This window comes from Somniosus microcephalus, chromosome 14, assembly GCF_052327205.1.
Source record: "Somniosus microcephalus isolate GS21.2 chromosome 14, FLI_Smic_1.0, whole genome shotgun sequence".
NCBI classification, from domain to species: domain Eukaryota; kingdom Metazoa; phylum Chordata; class Chondrichthyes; order Squaliformes; family Somniosidae; genus Somniosus; species Somniosus microcephalus.
The window spans coordinates 47,002,237-47,019,790 of NC_141000.1; the positions used below are offsets into that span (position 1 = coordinate 47,002,237).

Below are 17,554 nucleotides of genomic sequence, written 5' to 3' on the forward strand. Positions count from 1 at the left end.
CTGTCTTAAGGCGCAACGGCCGAGGAGCGAGGTGCTACCTTAGAGCGCTGACGGAGCTCATGTGATGTCAGTCAGCAATGGAACACAGACACACTGGCGCCGGCCAGTTCTTAAAGGGGAGGGTTGATCTTGCTCTCCATCCACATCCTGCTCATTGCAGCCTTGAATCTCGGCCTGGAGAGACCTGTACATCAAATCTGCTGGAAAGAACAATGGAGAGACCCAGGGAAAGAGCTCAGAGTGCAGCCCCCACAATCTCTTCTAAATCGATACAAGGAAGGGCAAATCAAAATGAACCTGCAGTGCTGCTCAGTACCCAAAACTCCTTCACACAGCGTTGAATCTCTCCAGAAGTCTCTCACTCTCTCTCTCTCTCTCTCTCAGAATGCGAGGTGCAAAAATGTCACCAACAAAAAAAGGCAGGAAGCGGTCATCTTTAAATAGTGCTCCCCCAGTCCCTTCCTGACTGCAAAATGCTCCCCTCAACGGCGGTAAGGCAGGGGGCGCCACTCAATATCCGGTCCGGGGCGTTGCACACTCGACTGACGTCATGAACTGCCGGCGCAGGAGATCATAGCGGTAGTGTTTAGTGCCGCCGCAAAATGTCTAGTTAATTTCGTGAGCGGCGCAAACATTGCTGCGCATGGGCGCTAGTTGCTTTGCGCCCCATTAGCGCCCTCTTAAGGCGCTAACGGGAGGCGCAAACCAACTGAATTTTCCCCCTAGGTTTTTATACATAACACCCTTATTGAGAATGATCTATTTTCATCCAAGTACATTCATTTTTTCTAAGCTCCAGCAGTCATTTGTAGTTGTGATTTTTTAAAATAAAAACTTTGTTCCCGTATAATTGAAGTGTTTCCATAGATTGAGGCAATTTTCAACACCATCAATTATTGCAAATTTTCAGAAAATAACTTATAATGGGGATATTTCATTAAAAAAGGAGAAGTTCTTTCATATGGTCTTCTAAATGATAGAATATAAAGTTCTTTGTGAAACTGATTCACGTGGAAGAGGCAAACTAGTTACATAAGGGTGAGAATAATTCTGCCTATTCTGATGGGGTGGCTACCACTGACCTCTATTTTGTTTCATTCTTCTGCAAGTCTTTCACCCCTCTGTGGTTAAAACAAGTCCTTTCTCTTTCACACATCAAGTTCAGTAACTAAGTGAGGATTCAGCAGGAAGCAAGCTATTGTCCAGATGCACCAGCAGGTGGAGCTGTAAGCACATGGCTTCAAATTACGTGTTCGTGGAAGATTGACAATTTGCCTGGGCCTTAAACTGTGTCACATCACAAATTGAATTGAATGACCCAATGAGTGTCTTGACTTATACATGTTACTGCCTCTGCCTTGCGCTCAGATTCCAGTAGGTAATGGGAGAGGAAAGCATTTGAATATAATTATCATGAGTTAAGTTTATAAAAGTTCACACCCAGTCCGATGAACAAACTATGGCTGCTGTGATGTATATTTTGAACTAATAAACAATGGGAGCTTGAGTGGCGTTTAATAAATTAATTTGCATTATTTTCTCCAGATTAGGCCCAATGATTACAGAGTGGCAAAGAAAAATTAATTCGTTTGTTTAGTTAGAGCAATGGACATGTTGCAAAAGAACGGGTCATTTTCTTGCTGTTAGATGTGTCTTCATTGGCACTGTTGCAATCTTTAATTAAAAGTTTTGTTTTCTCCACACTGAATTACTAACCATCAATGAATCTTTATTGTGACTGACTGATGACGATGTCCAGTTGTGGGGAAGCATTGCATTCAGGTTGAATGTGGAAATTGCTGCCTATACTGTGTGCAATGTACTGAATTTAATTTCTGAATGCGATACTGTTTTTCAGGTAGTTTCAGGTATTTTAATGCTGCATTCATGTAAAATGTTTTGCACTTTAAAGTTGATTTACAATTGTTACTTTAACACAGAACATACTTGCAGGATATGTATTTCAATGTATTTGGCTTCCATATCTCCCCATATAAAAGTTACTTGGAAATATTTCTTACCTGTTTGGGAAAATCCTGGTTTAAATTGATGGCCACTACCAGATATTTCAACCCAGGAAGACACTGGGGTAGTTCTTCGCTGGCATCCAAGAGTGAACAGGATGCAGATTAAGGGTTGTTTTCTGAAGGCATTCAACAACAACAGCAAACAATAACAACTTACATTTATATAGCGCCTTTCACATAGAAAATAATCTAATCACAGAGGCGTAATCAAAACAAATGGTCATTGAGCCAAAGAGGGAGATATTCGGGGTGACAAAAGCTTGGTCAAAGAGGTGGGTTTTAAGGAGGAGCGAGAGGTGAAGAGCCGGAGGGGTTTAGGGAGGGAATTCCAGAGAATTGGGCCTAGACAGCTGAAGCCACGTCCCCCAATGGTGGGGGGGGGATACACAAGAGTGCAGAATGAGAGGAATCAAAAGTTTGGAGAGGGTTATAGGATTAGAGGAGGTTACAGAGATGGGGAAGAGCTAAGCCATGAAGAGATCTAACCACAAGGATGAGAATGTTTTAATTTGAGGCATTGGGGAGCCTGGAGCCAAAGTAAGTCAGCAAGGATAGAAACATAGAAACATAGAAGATAGGATCAGGAGTAGGCCATTCGGCCCTTCGAGCCTGCTTCGCCATTCAGTGAGATCATGGCTTATCATCCAAATTCAGTACCCTGTCCCTGCCTTCTCCCCATATCCCTTGATCCCTTTAGCCTTAAGAAATATATCCAACTCTTTCTTGAATATATTTAATGAACTGGCCTCCACCGCCCTCTGTGGCAGAGAATTCCACAGGTTCACCACTCTCTGGGTGAAGAAATTCCTCCTCATTTCAGTCCTAAATGGCTTACCCCTTATCCTTAGACTATGACCCCTGGTTCTGAACTCCCCGGCCATCAGAAACATCCTTCCTGCATCTAGTCTGTCCAGACCGGACAGAATTTTATAGGTTTCGATGAGATCCCCTCTCAATCTTCTAAACTCCAGTGAGTATAAGCCCAATCGACACAATCTCTCCTCATTCGTCATTCCTGCCATCCCAGGTATCAGCCTGGTGAATCTTCGCTGCACTCCTTCCATGGCAAGAACGTCCTTCCTCAGGTAAGGCGACCAAAACTGCACACAATATTCAAGGTGCGGTCTCACCAAGGCCCTGTACAACTGTAGCAAGACATCCTTGTTCCTGTACTCGAACCCTCTTGCTACGAAGGCCAACATACCATTTGCCTTCTTAACCGCCTGCTGCACCTGCATGCTTACCTTCAGTGACTGGTGCACAAGAACACCCAGGTCTCTTTGCACTTCCCCTTCTCCCAATCTTTTGCCATTCAAATAATAATCTACCTTCCTGTTTTTGCCACCAAAGTGGATAACCTCACATTTATCCACATTATAGTGCATTTGCCATGTTTCTGCCCAATCACCCAACCTGTCCAAATCGTACTGGAGTTTCACGACATCCTCCTCACAGTATACCCTCCCACCCAGCTTTGTGTCATCTGCAAATTTGGAGATATTACATCCAATTCCCTCATCCAGATCATTAATATATATTGTGAACAGCTGGGGTCCTAGGATCGATCCTTGCGGTACCCCACTAGTCACTGCCTGCCACTCGGAAAACGACCCGTTTATTCCAACTCTTTGCTTTCTGTCCGCCAACCAGTTCTCTATCCAAGTCAATACCTTGCCCCCAATCCCATGTGCCTTAATTTTGCACGCTAATCTCTTATGCGGGACCTTATCGAAAGCCTTCTGAAAGTCCAAATACACCACATCCACTGGTTCTCCCTTATCTATTTTACCAGTTACATCCTCAAAAAATTCCAGTAGATTAGTCAAGCATGATTTACCTTTCCATGTTGACTTTGTCCGATCCTGTCACTGCTTACTTTTATAATAGACTCTAGCATTTTCCCCACTACCGATGTCAGGCTTACCGGTCTATAATTCCCCGCTTTTTCTCTACCACCCTTTTTGAATAGTGGGGTAACATTAGCTACCCTCCAATCCATGGGTACTGTTCCAGAGTCTATTGAGTTCTGGAAGATGACCAGCAATGCATCTACTATTTCTAGGGCCACTTCCTTAAGTAACCTGGGATATAGATTATCAGGCCCTGGGGATTTATCGGCCTTCAGTCCCATCAATTTTCCTAACACCATTTCCCTACAAATACTGATTTCTTTCAGTTCCACCCTTTCATCAGACCCTATGTTCCCCGAGGTGATGGGTGAGCAGGACTTAGCACATGATGGCATACGAGCAGCGGAGCCTTGGATGAGCTGAAGTTAATGGAGGGTGGAGGATGAAAAGCTGGCCAGGAGAGCATTGGAATAGTCAAGTCTGGAAATGACAAAGGTATGGATGAAGATTTCAGTAACAGATGGGCTGAGTTAAGCATGGAGGTAGGCAGTGCTATGGAGGTGTAAATGAGCAGTCTTTATGATGTGGAGTCAGACACTCAGCTCAGGGTCAAATAGGATGCTGAGGTTGCAAACAGTCTGGCTCAGCCTGAGACATGTCCAGGGAGGGGAATGGAATCAGTGGCCAGGGTACAGAGTTGGTGGTGGGTGCCAAAGACAATGGCTCATCCCAGACCAGATGTTGGACAAGCAATCTGACAAAACAGTGGCAGTGAAGGAGTGAAGAGAGGTGGTAGAGAGATAGAGCTGGGTGTCATCACCATATATGTGGAAACTGACTCAATTTTTGTAGATGATGTTGCAAAGGGGCAGCCTGTAGATGAGGAAGAGGAAGGGAGCAAGAATAGATCCTTTGCAGGCTGTAGAGATAATGGTTTGGTTGGTGGGGGGTGCAGGGGGCAAGAGAATGTTATTACGAGCAGTAAGTGCCACTGTGCTGTCTTCCCAACCTGAAATATCACATTTCTATAAATAAATCAATAAACATCTACCATGTTCTTAGACCATTAAGTTCGAGATAAAACAAATAAATATATTTACAAGTAACATGACACCCAGAAGCAGCAAGGTGCAAACTACTGAAGGTACAAATACTTAAAAACAACAAAAATAGAATGAGGCCACAAAGAGTTAAAATATCCTTTTTAGAACATATTTCTTATACAGTCCATTAATCCAGAAGACAGCTGGATGAAGATTTTTGTAGACTTCTCAGTGTAAAGCCATACATGAGTAAAGTGATTCCTAATTCAAGCTCACAAGTTCAGCCTCATAAACGAACTGGGCTTGAGAAAAATCTCTAGTATTTATCCCAATCCAATCCCAAACTCCCCATGGATTGCTATGTCAATCAACTAAGATCAAGGATACTGTAGGAGTCTATGCACTCCGAACAAAAATACTGTGAACTAAACTGGTAGTTAACAAACTTAGTTTAATGCACTGAAAGTATTACAAAACAAGAAACGCAGGAGAAACTCCAAACAGGTCTGTACACTAGCTCACTCCACGAGGACTAACTGGAAACGCCCTCCAACCCTGACGTCATCACGTTTCCCGCCATTGGGAACGTCACGTGTGACGACGTCATCGCGTCAGATCGCGATTTTATCGATCCCGCGCTGTTTAAACAGGGCAAACATTAAACGGTAACAATAATGATTAAAAACAATTGTACAAGTTACTGTGAGAGTCTCTTTGGTGGCTTTGCCACATACGCCCCCCCAGAATTGTCTTTAATGAGGAAAGTCAATCGCCGAGGAGGTCAGACAAGCTTGTTTGACCGACTCCTAAATTCCCGGAGAGGAAAACGCTGAGCAGGTGGCGAGCTGGCAGCTAGCACGGTGCGGTCAGGCGTAGCGGCGGCCGGCCCCGGCGCGGAGGCTGCGCCAGTTCGACCAGCTGTTCGAGGTCCAGGTGCGCAGGTTTGAGGCGATCAACGGAGATGTGATCAGGCTTGCCCCCGACGTCAATCACAAAACTCTTGTCCCCGGGCTGTAGAACCTGGAACGGACCTGCATAAGGGGGTACGATGCCCGTCTTGGCACACAAAGAGGAACTTGGCCTTTGACAGCTCCCCAGGGATGTCGGAAGATGGGCAAACCGTGCTGTGAAGTCGGAACTGGGCGGAAACACTGAGCCACATCCCGATGGGCCTCTCGCTGACTGGCTGCAGACCACGGCTGCGTAGGGGACGGCAGGAACTCGCCCGGAACTCGAAGTGGCTGACCATAAACCATTTCCGCGGCCGACGACTGTAGATCCTCCTTCGGCGCCGTGAGCAGTCCTAGCATCACCCACGGCAGTTTATCGACCCATGCTGCATCCAGAAGGCTGGCCCTGAGCGACGCCTTCAATGAACGGTGGAACCACTTGCACAAGCCGTTCGCTTGCGGGTGATAGGCCGTAGTGCGGTGTAGTTTAGTGCCCAATATTGAGGCTACCTCATTCCATAGTTCCGACGAAAATTGCGGCCCGTGATCCGACGAAATATCCGCTGGGACTCCAAACCAGGCTACCCACGATGAGATGAAGGCTCGCGTGACATCCGCAGAGGTGGTGGACGTCAGGGGAACCGCCTCTAGCCACCTCGTGGTGCGATCCACCATTGTCAGAAGGTGCGTAAAACCACGGGACGGTGGAAGTGGGCCCACTAGGTCAACGTGAATGTGGTCGAAACGCCGCTCCGGTACCTCGAAGGTGGCCAGAGGGGCCCTGACGTGCCGTTGCACCTTGGCCCGTTGACAAACCACACAAGTGTTCGCCCAGTCGCGGACGTCTTTGCGTATTCCTTTCCAGACGAATTTGGAGACTAGCAGCTTCTGCGACGCCTGCACTCCAGGATGTGACAGCCCGTGTATGGCGTCGAAAACACCTCGGCGCCAGGTGGACGGCACAATCGGACGGGGTGCACCCAACGAAACATCGCAGAGTAGAGTGGTACCTGCCGCATGGAACGGTACATCGCTCGGCTGGAGGCTGGCGGGGACAGAACGAAAGGCCTGAGTCTCCGGGTCGGCAGCCCGGTCGGCTGCCATTCTTGCGAAGTCAATGCCTAATTGAATGGCCTGGACGGCGGCATGGGAGAGACAATCAGTGACGACGTTGTCCTTGCCAGCCACGTGCCTGACATCAGTGGTGAACTCGGAGATGTAAGTGAGCTCCCGTTGTTGCCGAGCCGACCACGGTTCAGCTGTCTTGGCCATCGCGAACGTCAAGGGTTTGTGGTCAACAAACGCAGTGAAGCGGCACCCTTCGAGGAGGAATCGGAAGTGGCGGATGGCCAAAAACAAAGCTAACAGCTCCCTGTCAAAAATACTGTACCGACGTTCGTGCCGTTGCAGCTGGCGGCTTAAAAAATGCCAGAGGCTGCCATGCGCCGTTGACCCATTGCTCCTGGACGGCCCCCACAGCATAATCCGACGCGTCCGTCGTGAGGGCGATGATAGCTCCTGGCAGGGGATGTGCCAACATCGTCGCGTTCGCGAGCGCGGTCTTCGTATCCTCGAGGGTGCGACCCATTTCTTGCGACCAAACCACGGGCTCCTTTCCCGTCTTGCCCCTGAGGGCCTCGTAGAGCGGCCACATGAGCTGTGCGGCCCTGGGGACGAACCGGTGGTAAAAATTAACCATCCCCAGGAACTCCTGTAAGGCTTTCACGGATTGCGGTTTCGGGAACGCCGTGATCGCCTCCACCTTGGCTCGAAGCGGCGTTGCATCTGCGGAAGTTATGCGGTGGCCGAGAAAATCGAGCTGCGCCAGGCCAAAACGACATTTGTCCGGGTTCACAATGAGGCCGTGCTGCTGAAGCCGTTGAAAAAGGACACTGAGATGCTTGAGGTGTTCATCCTTTGTGGTGCTAGCAATCAGAATGTCATCCAAGTAGACGAAAAAAAAATCGAGGTCCCACAGAACCGAGTCCATAAGGCGCTGGAATGCCTGTGCCGCGTTTTTAAGCCCAAAGGGCATGCGGAGGAATTCAAAAAGTCCAAAAGGGTTGATGACCACCGTCTTTTTGACATCCTGGGGGTGCACTGGGGCCTGATGGTACCCACGGACGAGGTCGACCTTCGAGAATATTGACTTCCCTGCCAAATGCGCAGAGAAATCTTGTATGTGGGGGATGTGGTAACGGTCGGGCGTCGTTATCTCACTGAGGTGACGACAGTCGCCATAGGGCCGCCATCCCCCGCTGGGCTTTGGGACGATGTGGAGCGGTGAAGACCAGGGACTACTGGACCGGCGAATAATCCCCAGCTTCTCCGTCACGGCGAACTCCGCCTTCGCCGCCGCGAGCTTGCTGGGCTCCAAACGCCGTGCCCTGGCATAGACGGGAAAGCCGGTTGTCGAAATATGATGCTCCACCTGATGCTTGGCGGTCGAAGCTGAAAAGGTGGGCTTTGTCAGCTTGGCGAAGTCCCCGAGAAGGCGGGAGAAGTTGTCGGGAGGTGGCCGCGCGCAGGAGACTGAGCGCGGCGCAGCCGTGCTGTGCGCACCTGAAATACCGTCGAGCATGGCGGCGTGAACGAGGCGTCAATTTTTCACATCCACCAACAGGCCGTTGGCGCCTAAAAAGTCGGCGCCCAAGAGGGCCTGCGAAATTTGAGCGGTGACGAAATCCCAGGTAAAGCACTGGCCACCGAAACAGACTTGCACCCGTCATTTCCCGCAAGTGCGGATCGTACCCCCGTTGGCAGCTTGGAGGGGGGGACCCCGTCCACCAGACCGAAGGTCGAGGACCGAGGCGGGAAGTATGCTGCACTGTGCCCCCGTGTTGCATAGAAAACAACGGCCCGAGATGGAGTCGGTTAAATACAGGAGATTCCCGGAGTCGCCAATCGCCATCGTGGCCGCGGGGGACGCACCGGATCCGGTGTTCTTGACTTGCGGCGGTCTGTTCGACGGTCTGGGCACGAAACTACACGGTGGTCGGCAGCAGCGGGCCTTCGGGCCGAAACGAGTGTGGTAGTAACAGTAACCGGCCGTCAGAGGCACTGGGGCCGGGCCCGGGCCCCTCGGGGCGGGGCGGGGCGTTGCGTGATGGCGCAGTATTGTTGCCGGACCGCGTAAATTTTATCCGCCTCTTCGGCGAGCGCAATGCAGTCCCCGGTGTCCGATCTGGCGAGGGCTGCCTGGACGTGTTCGGGCAGCTGCGTAAGGAACAGCTCGCGGAACAGGAAACATGGGAGTTCGGACCCCAGGAGCGTCAGCATGTGGCTCATTAGTTCCGAGGGTTTGGAGTCACCTAACCCTGGTAGTGTCAGTAAGCATCGAGCGCGCTCCGCCTTGGTAAGGCCAAATACCTGCAGCAGCCGAGTCTTGATGGCTACATACTTGTCAGCATTCGGGGGGTTCTGCAGAAGGCTGATGATCCTCGAAGCCGTCGAGCTATCGAGGGCGGAGACCACGTACAAATATCGGGTCTGGTCCTGCACGATGTTCAATCTGCGCCTCGGCCTGCACAAACCAGGAGGCCGCCTGTTGTTCCCAGAATTGGGGGAGCTTCAAGGCCACAGCGTTGGCATCCATCACTGGCCTGCGTTCCGTGTCCACCACAAAAAATGATTGCGAGGATTCGGGGTCACCAATGTAGGAGTCTATGCACTCCTAACAAAAACACTGTGAACTAAACTGGTAGTTAACAAACTTAGTTTAATGCACTGAAAGTATTACAAAACAAGAAACGCAGGAGAAACTCCAAACAGGTCTGTACACTAGCTCACTCCACGAGGACTAACTGGAAACGCCCTCCAACCCTGACGTCATCACGTTTCCCGCCGTTGGGAACGTCACGTGTGACGACGTCATCGCGTCAGATCGCGATTTTATCGATCACGCGCTGTTTAAACAGGGCAAACATTAAAAGGTAACAATAATGATTAAAGACAATTGTACAAGTTACTGTGAGAGTCTCTTTGGTGGCTTTGCCACAATACAATGGAACATACTGTGCATAGAAAACCTTGCTGGCTGCACCTCATCCAAGTCTTGCATATGTATTAATACTTTGATCGTGTACAAGTTAATCAGCAGCTAGAGTAGGCCTAAGTATCTTTACTAATTTACAGACGAAACAGTGTCTGTGTCTCACAGACTACTGGGCTCTGAGCTCCATTTGGAAATTTCAAAGATAGCTTCCATTTTAACTTTAGCTATTTCAAAATTGTACAATGTAAAAGTAGAGAAATTCTCCACATTTGATTCAGGGCAAAAACCCTGCTCTTATCCAGAACTCCTGTGAATTAATAAGATGTCAGCCAATATCTTACTGATGCTCTTAGTCTGGGCTCAAGTGTTCGGGTTGGATAATTCTGTGCCATATTGGGGAAATGGCACTGTCAGTGGAACTTCATAGATGGAAGATTAAAGCAGCCCCATCATGCAACTGTGGAGCTCCTCATCAGACCCTGGAGCACATCATTGCGCACTGCCCCCAGAGGTCATTCGCAGTCAGCCTACAAGATATCCACACTATTACACAAGAAGCTTTGGCCTGGATATCTGACTTAGATATTGACATTTGATTTGCTTTGCTACTACCATACGGAAGAAGAAGTGGAACTGTACCCCAGCATGAAGAATCATCTTGAAAGGAAGGGGGAAGAAGGGTCAAGGGGGGCAGAGAAAATGTAAATGAATGAAAGGAAAAAAATTCTGAAGTGATTCCCCCTTCTGCCAGTTTGCCGACATTAACACAAGAATGTAATGTAATACTCTGAATATGCCACCAATAAGGACATACAGCATTACTAATAATAGTCTTTGTATCATTGCTATTCCACGTAAGCTTTTGCTCTCGTGTTTCTAGGCTGCTGTTTACAGTGATAGTATGTGTACAATATGTCAACCATGCTTGTCTACATAAGTCACTTCAAACTAATCCATTGTTTGTGGAGTTCCTGGAGACATTTTTGAAAGACGTAATAAGCTGCTAAAATGCAAGTTTTTGTTTTGTTTAGATTACAATGATGCAAGGAGATACAGTACTAGAAAAGAACTGGTCTGACTTGGAAGAAACTGCATTACCTTTCCAAATGTACAGTCAGCACCATCATAGATGAATTTAATTTCTTATAACTTCAAACTCGTGTGTCAGAATCCAAACTCATACTGGCATTTTCCATAGGTTCAGAGAAACCCCGCCCCCTAAATCAATGTATCAAAATAGAGGATAAAACTGTACACTCCATAGGACCTCCCAACTCCAAAGTCTTATCTGCTGTTGTGATGAAATAACTCTGTGTTCTGGCATTTGTATTGTTGTTGTTGTACTTGTTAATGTCTGGAATGTTCCACTGGTGTAACCACTAATGCTCCTCCCTAGCCCCGCTCCTCTTCTGGAATGTTCTACCAAGGGCTGGGTCAGTGATGAATGATGGTTGCCCTGTGTTAACTTGATGCCATGTTCTTACTTAATGAAAGCCTTTAGTTTTAAGATTTAACCTCATGGATTCAGGCAGTTATTTGGCACATCCGCTGTATCAGAATCTAGGATTCCACCTTGTTCTCCAGAGAATCGGCCAACTCCCATTTCCTCGTAAGAGATTTTACAACACCCTCAAAGGGTCAGCAAGCGCAGACTCACTTTATCAGTGTCTCCATGCTCCATACATAATTCCCATCACCTGCTACATGTAGGATTCCACTGACACTGACAGCTAACTTCCATATTGCACCAAGTCAGAATGTGGTCCACCCGACAGGATCCTGCCCATGAATGAACTGACCTCAAGGGATAAAGTGAGGTCACTGCACTTGTATAATTTTCTGGTGCTGCATGTGCATCTCTCAAGTAATGCCAAGGCCACATTATCTGGTGCCAGCAGCTAGTCGAAGGGATTCTGACTGCCTTTTGAGTGCTGGGCACTTTGCCAGTGTTGGGGGCAAGGGGAACATTGGTCCTTGGGCAGTGGTGGGCATGATTTAAATCCTGGAGGTGGTGACAACTGGTGCAGACCTGGAAGAATGGCTCCTCACCTGGTTTTCTGCCCCAATCCACCCCAGATCAGGAATAGAGGGGGTAGATTCTGCACTAATTTTTTCTTCATAATTTTTGGAAGTCGAACCAACAGCTACCACCTCTAACTTTTGGCGGCTTCAGGCTGAGTCCACCTCCCTCTGTCAACATTCATAGCATCACTATCTTCTCGAATCTCTGATCGGAAACTGAACTCCTGCATCTGCTTCATTGCTAAAGCTGCTTCCACGAAACTTTTATTCTAAACATAAATCAATCTCTGTCCCTCTCGCTCTCTTTCTCGCTTAACCTTTTTATCTCTTCCTCAGATCAGTGTTCCTCTGAATCTTCCTCGCTTGTTCCCTCCACCTTCTAAATATACCATCCTACATTCTCACTTTATTTAAATGACAACTCCTCACTCTGCCTCCCACACAAATCCAATGCCTCCAGGGCCACGGAGCTGTTGAATTTTGCATTTCCCTCAGTCTTCGCTTGTTCCTCTGATCTTCATGGTTTTAGTACCCAGGTTTGACGTCACATGATCAGTATTTCATGATTGTCTTCTCTACTTTCTTCAGCTGTAGTCTCCTCTGCTACAGGACTTAGTCCTGCATCATGGTTTCTCAGTTAAAAACAAATAATTATAACAATCCAGGTACACTATCCCTTATCCGAAAGCCTTGGGACCAGCTGAGTTTCGGTTTTCGGAATTTTTCGGATTTCAGAAGGTATTATTATAAGACTGGGAAATTTGGATTTAATATAAATTTTAAAAGTTCAGGCTACCTCTTGCGACTGTTCTGTGTCTCATTCCCCTTCCTGCTTCTCTGGAAAGCCGGATATCGGCTGACTCCTACTAAGCTGGCCCGCAAATCAGGTCGGGGGTCAGGTGGGGGGGGAGAAAAGAATATCGGACGGGCCACGGTTCAGGTCGGGGGGGGGAGAAAAGAATATCGGGCGGGTCGGGTCGGGTGGGGGGGGTGAGAAAAGAATATCGGACGGGTCGGGGGTCGGGTCGGGTAGGGGTGGGGGGAGAAAAGGATATCGGTCGGGTCGGGTGGGGGGTGGGGGCGAAAAGGATATCGGACGGGCCGCGGGTCGGGTCGGGGGGAGGGAGAAAAGAATATCGGACGGGCCGCTGTATTGTTGGGTTCACTCTCCCGGTACCTCCTTCACACTGCCCGGCTCGGCCTGCAATCTCCTACCCAGGAGGGAACTCTGTGACCCTCTGTCCTGCTCAGCATCAGTTGTGCGCCACTCTGGTCATGTCGTGTGCGCGACTTACGCTGAACGAAAAAACGAATCGGTTTTTAGAGGTTTTCGGTTTTCGGAAGTTTGGATAAAGGATAGTCTACCTGTACCGAAATAGACCCAAGTCTAAAAAAAGGTCATCCTCGCCAACCTTGTCATCCACCTTGAACAAATAAAACATTTCTGAAAGACTTATTTATCTCTTCTATGAATTGTCAACTTTCCTTATTGCTCATGCACTCTTCGGTGCTATGCCATATTTTGGAAGATAATTATATCATTTTTTTCCTAAAAATGTTTATTTCTTGAACCGCATCTTTCTTAAAGACATTGGCCCAGGCTTCCCACATGTCAGCTCGTCTGTCCACGATTTCCCCCATTCATTTGACTGGGTGGTGAGAACATGACTGTAAAATCTGAGCCATTTGCTTTATAGCCACTTACAATAGTATGTTGTTATACTATTGATCTCTAATGTATAATTTAGAGCGAAAAACAAACTAATGGTCCTAAAATATTTCAACAAGAATTCCATTAATCACATTAGAGAAAGTCTGTTAATATTTTCAGTCCTATAAAATGACATTCGAGCCATTAAATAGTGAATTGGTCAATACTCTAGTACCCACAGCATGATTCCTGTTGATGTTGATTTGTTGTACAGCAGGGAATAAGTTGATGGATTACCCACTTTGGAGCAGCTGTTGATGGGCTAAAAGTGGGGTGTGTGGGGAGGGTTGTGTGGGGGAACTGCATCTGTAAAACATTATATAATAGACTAAATACAAAAAGCAAGGCAAATAGTTATTTATATCAGACTTTCTTTTTGCAATGTCTGGTTCTCATCACTAAATGCAGATCTGTGACCTGTAATTGTTGTTTTGTATGATGGGAAAAGCTTATAATGGGCTGTCTAGTTTGGCTATCCAGTCGATGGCCTCCTGAGATGCCGAGTGGAGAAATGAGGTGCCTGTAATAACCTTTTCAGTTAAAACAAAAGCACTTCAATCTTTGAAATATATTCCCTTTTTAAAATGTTGAAGTGGAATATCTCTATTATTTAGTGAGTTGGAAAGCTCGCTGTAAAATAAATCAACATGTTTTTGACCACTTTTATTTGTTTCCATATAAATTAGATTTAACTTACCCAGTTTCAAGTAATATAGATTTTTTTTTAACAGTCAATATAATTCAATTGCAGAATTGGAAAACCACATTATAACTGGTTGAACACTGTGCTTTCAAGCTTGACTACGAATTGTATGGTTAAATTAGGATATGCTACCGGAGGATTTGAATATACTTGGGAATTGGGCAGGCAGGTGGCGGATAAAATTCAATATAACGAAATACAAAGTGTTTCGCATGGGGACAACAAGTCCAGGAAGGAACTATTACTTAAATGGAGAGAAAATAATGTGTATGGAAAATGAAAAAGATCTAGGGTTTTGTTTGACAATAAATTGAAGCTATGGCAACAATGCTTGATGACCATGAGAACAGCAAGTCAGATCTATCAATAATGAGCTGAAATAGTGAGAGAATTCTGCCACTTTATTAACCATTCGAGTGATTGCACTTCGAATGCTGTGGACAGTTTTGGTCGCCGCAGTATAAAAAGGTTATTCGAACTATTGCAAGGATACAGAACAGGGCAACCAGAATGATTGAGGGGTTGGAGGGATTGGATTATGAGAAGCGTTTATTGGGCATGTTCTCACTGGAAAAGAGAAAGTTGAGAGGTGATCGTGTTCTTTTTAGGATTCCAGGAGACTGGATAATTCAGACCATGACCAGCTGTTTCACCTTTTCCGGAACAGTAGAACCAGAGGACACTTGAAGGGGAATAAATTCAAAATGAAATTACGGAAACATTGGCCTCGATTTTAATCCCTTCCCCCCCGCCCCCGACAAGTGGGAGAGGTTCGGTGGGGAGGGGGGTGTTTAAAATATCAGGATCAGGCAATCCGACCCCATTCCCGGCACATAAAATTTTAAAGCCCAGAAATCAGGCCATAGACGAGGCGCCAGCAAAGCCTTTGGCCTCCCCCAGCCCAACCAATCGACAGCCTCCCCCAGCCCAACCAATTGACAGCCTCCCTCAGCCTCCCTCAACCCAACCAATCGACAGCCTCCCCCAGCCCAACCAATCGACAGCCTCCCCCAGCCCAGCCTCCCCCAGCCCAACCAATCGACAGCCTCCCCCAGCCCAACCAATCCATAGCCTCCCGATCGACAGCCTCGCCCAGCCCAACCAATTGATAGCCTCCCCTCAGTCCCCGCCGATCGACAGCCTCTCCTCAGCCCCCCCCGATCGACAGCCTCTCCTCAACCCTCCCGATGGGCACCCTCTCCCCAGCCTTCCTGATTGACAGCCTCCCCCAGTCCCCCTCGCCCAGCCCCCCCCGATCGACAGCCTCCCCTCAGCCCCCGCCGATCGACAGCCTCTCCTCAGCCCCCCCCCGATCGACAGCCTCTCCTCAGCCCTCCCGATCGGCACCCTCTCCCCAGCCTTCCCGATCGACAGCCTCCCCAGCCCCCCCGATCGACAGCCTCTCCTCAGCCATCCCGATCGACAGCCTCCCCCAGCCTAATCAATCGACAGACTCTCTTCAGCCCACCCGATCGGCAGCGGTTTTCTACCAAACTGATTAGTCAGTAGCTCCATTAGTGTTGTATTGTGTGATGATCAGGATGGTAGAACATGAACGACATGGTTTGGTCATCTAGCAGCTCTTTTGTTCCTATAAGATAGGGTGTCCTCATAAGATAACTAGGCACATAGCAAGATGGGGGTGCAAATCAATCTGCCCCTATTAGCATGTCATTGGAGTATTGCTTGCATGCCCCACAGATGCTGACTGACCTTCTGCGTGCCTCTAGTATTTTCAGTTCTTGTTTGGGTATTGCTTGCTACTGACTAATCATAAGGTCCGGTATTGTTGCAGCTGGGACAGCATTGTTTCAAAGCTGGAATGTATCAGAAAAATAACTCCCAATGTACTCTCGGCTAGTATGTCCAGGCTTACGTTAAACAAAATTCTAGTTACACATTTGAGGAATGAGAGTATATTATCTATCTATAATATACAGTGAAACCTGTATAAATGGACACGCACAAAAAAATTGACATTTGCAAAAAATGGACTCTTACTGAGAGACATAGAACCATAGAAGATAGGAGCAGGAGTAGGCCATTCGGCCCCTCGAGCCTGCTCCGCCATTCAATGAGATCATGGCTGATCATCCAAACACAGTACCCTGTCCCTGCCTTCTCCCCCTATCCCTTGATCACTTTAGCCTTAAGAAATATATCTAACTCCTTCTTGAATATATTTAATGAATTGGCCTCAATTGCCTTCTGTGGTATAGAATTCCATAGGTTCACGACTCTCTGGGTGAAGAAATTCCTCCTCATCTCTGTCCTAAATGGCTTACCCCTTATCTTTAAACTGTGACCCCTGGTTCTGGACTCCCCTGCCATCGGGAACATCCTTCCTGCATCTAGTCTGTCTAGTCCTGTTAGAATTTTATAAGTTTCAATGAGATCCCCTCTCATTCTTCTAAACTCCAGCGAGTATAAGCCCAATCGACCCAATCTCTCTTCATACGTCATTCCTGCCATCCCAGGTATCAGCCTGGTGAATCTTCGCTGCACTCCCTCCATGGCAAGAACATCCTTCCTCAGATAAGGCGACCAAAACTGCACACAATACTCAAGATGTGGTCTCACCAAGGCCCTGTACAACTGCAGCAAGACATCCTTGCTCCTGTACTCGAATCCTCTCACTACGAAGGCCAACATACCATTTGCCTTCTTAACCACCTGCTGCACTTGTATGCTTACCTTCAGCGACTGGTGCACAAGGACACCCAGGTCTCGTTGCACTTCCCCTTCTCCCAATCATTCAGATAATAATCTGCCTTCCTGTTTTTGCCACCAAAGTGGATAACCTCGCATTTATCCACATTATACTGCATCTGCCATGCATCTGCCCAATCACCCAAACTGTCCAAATCATACTGGAGTTTCTCAGCATCCTCCTCTCAGCACACACGCACACCCAGCTTTGTGTCGTCTGCAAACTTGGAGATATTACATCTAGTTCCCTCGACTAGATCATTAATATATATTGTGAATAGCTGGGGTCCTAGCACCGATCCCTGCGGTACCCCACTAGTCACTGCCTGCCACTCGGAAAAAGACCCGTTTATTCCAACTCTTTGCTTCCTGTCTACCAACCAGTTCTCTATCCAAGTCAGTACCTTGCCCCCAATCCCTTGTGCGTTAACTTTACACGCTAATCTCTTATGCAAGACCTTATCGAAAGCCTTCTGAAAGTCCAAATACACCACATCCACTGGTTCTCCCTTATCTATTCTACCAGTTACATCCTCAAAAAATTC

At 47.6% G+C, this 17,554-nt stretch overlaps 1 protein-coding gene across 8 annotated transcripts in view; it reads left to right on the forward strand.

The window, feature by feature from the left end:
• The window catches only part of dmd (dystrophin), a 2,562,635-nt gene that overhangs the window by 800,980 nt on the left and 1,744,101 nt on the right, over nt 1–17,554 (forward strand). The window lies entirely within an intron of this gene.